Source organism: Myotis davidii, unplaced genomic scaffold (assembly GCF_000327345.1).
Source record: "Myotis davidii unplaced genomic scaffold, ASM32734v1 scaffold390, whole genome shotgun sequence".
Taxonomy (NCBI): Eukaryota; Metazoa; Chordata; class Mammalia; order Chiroptera; family Vespertilionidae; genus Myotis; species Myotis davidii.
The window spans coordinates 2,337,486-2,339,583 of NW_006282748.1; the positions used below are offsets into that span (position 1 = coordinate 2,337,486).

The 2,098-nt window shown below is 51.5% G+C and overlaps 1 protein-coding gene across 1 annotated transcript in view; it reads left to right on the top strand.

The window, feature by feature from the left end:
- The first annotated feature begins 765 nt into the window (after positions 1 to 765).
- The window catches only part of TP53INP1 (tumor protein p53 inducible nuclear protein 1), an 18,004-nt gene continuing 16,671 nt past the window's right edge, over positions 766 to 2,098 (top strand). The window contains exon 1 of the mRNA XM_015560918.1: positions 766 to 1,198. The gene's annotated coding sequence lies outside the window, so the exon portion shown is untranslated. The remainder of the gene's footprint in view (positions 1,199 to 2,098) is intronic.

The following is a 2,098-nucleotide window of genomic DNA, read 5'->3' on the forward strand; positions in this document are numbered from 1 at the left end:
GGCTGCACCTAGGGATTGGGCCTGCCCTCTGCCACCTGGGAGCAGGCCTAAGCCAGCAGGTCGTTATCTCCCGAGGGGTCTGAGACTGTGAGAGGGCACAGGCCGGGCTGAGGGACCCCCCCCCCCAATGCACAAATTTTTCTGCACCGGGCCTCTGCCCCCATGCCAGTGTGCTTGCCCCCATCTGCCCCCCCCCAGCTGCCAGCTGGCCTGCTTGCCCCTACCTTCCCTCCCCACTGGAATGCTTGCCCCCAACTTCCCCCCGGCTGGCCTTCTCACTCCAAACTGCCCCCTACTGTCCTGATCACCCCCACGGATGGCTTGCTTGCCATCAACTGGACCCCCGCTGGTCTGCTCACCCCCAACTGCCCCTACCCCCATCACCAGCCTGATCATCCGCAACAGCCCCTCCACCAGCCTGATCACCCACAACTGCCATCCCATCCTGGCCTGGTCACCCACAACTGCCCTCTCCTCTTGGCCTCTAACTGCCTCTACCTTGGCCCCGCCACCATGGCTTTGTCCCGAAGACGTTCGAAGCGCCCGCCCACCTCTCCGTGGCGGGTCCGCGGCCCTGCGGGTTCTGCGCATCACGGTTTGAGGTTGCACCTGTGCAGAGAGCGCTTCCCCATCGGGATTAAAATCCTGATCGTTTTCATCCGCGCTGGTTGTGGGTTTGCGAGGCGCCCTACATGCTGGGTGCTTTATAATGTTATTTTATGGATCGGAAACCCGAGGCCCAGAGAGATGAACGTACACAAGGCCCATTAAAAGGACAGTGTTTTCTCTTTCAGAGGCGGAGATGAATTTAAGGGTGGCTTTCTTGTTTTCATTGGTATTACCCAATTATGTCTGCTCATTATCTCCTGTTAATTCCAGTTTAAAGTAGAGTAAGGAAGAACCCCTTTCCATCTGTAACTTGGAAGGACTTGCGCATATGTTGCTAAAAGTAACACTTTTCTGAATACAAAGTAGTTTTGGGGAAAGGGTGGGGGGAAGTGGCCGGTGGGGGTCAGTGAAGGGAGGGGATAAGGATCCTGACATTGCTCGGTAATTGAAATAACGTTTTTCATTGCAGATGTGAACAGCGCTTGGGAAGCTTTTGATTTTAAGTTGTGGCCACTGTAATTCTGAACTGGCAGCATGATTTTCAAAGGTCCCCGCCTGGAACAGGGTCTTACTAATTTCTGTGACCAAGGTCTCTCTCTCTCTCTTTTTTTCCTTTTCATTCTATCTTTTGTTCTTTTCTGTGAGTGCTCCTTTATATTTCTTTAGGGAATGGCCCTACTTTCAAAGTTCAAGGTTAACAGGCCATGATTTACCACCTATGGCTCTCTTTGTCCACTGTCATTCAGCCTCCCGGCCAACACTGATGGGTCCCTGGGAGACTACCTACCCCCCTGTAGCTAGAGGAATAAGGGTCAAAGTGGGACAAGCAATGACAAGGTTCTTGCTTGAATTTCCTGAAGTTTAACATGGATTTTAAATGACTCCAATCAGCATGTTTATTTTTCTAAACGAGTGAGGGGGATGGGATGTAAAGAGAGAGATAATTTTGAGGCCGCTTTTCAACGAGGCTATGTTTAGTTTAGCCACCTGGTATTTCGAAACTGTCAAGAAGCCGCATCTGTACACAGAAGTTAGATCATCAAAGTTGTGGGATTTTTATTTTTTAATGTTGTTTTTGGAGCCGCCTACTGGCAGCCAAACCCAACTGAAAAGTGCCGTTCTCAAGTTCGCAGAGCCAGAGGAGAGGCTGGGAGGAGCCTGAGATCCTGTGCAGAGAAAAGCAATGTCGGCTCTAATGCCAGCTCCACCCCTCTTCGGCTCTGTCACTTTTGAGCAGGTTACCTAATTTCTGAGCCACAGTTTTCTTAGTAGTACATTGGGACACGTCAGTACCTCAAGTCCCTGTCACATACCATCAGCACCCAGTAAATTGTAGCTTAGATTATTATATAAACACTAGAGGCCTGGTGCACAAAAACTTGTGCACTGGGGGGGGGGGCGGTGCGGGTCCCTCAGCCCGGCCTGTTCGCACAAAGCTATGGCACTAGAAGAGGCGCACCTGCAGAAGGGCTTGGGTCAGAAACATCTT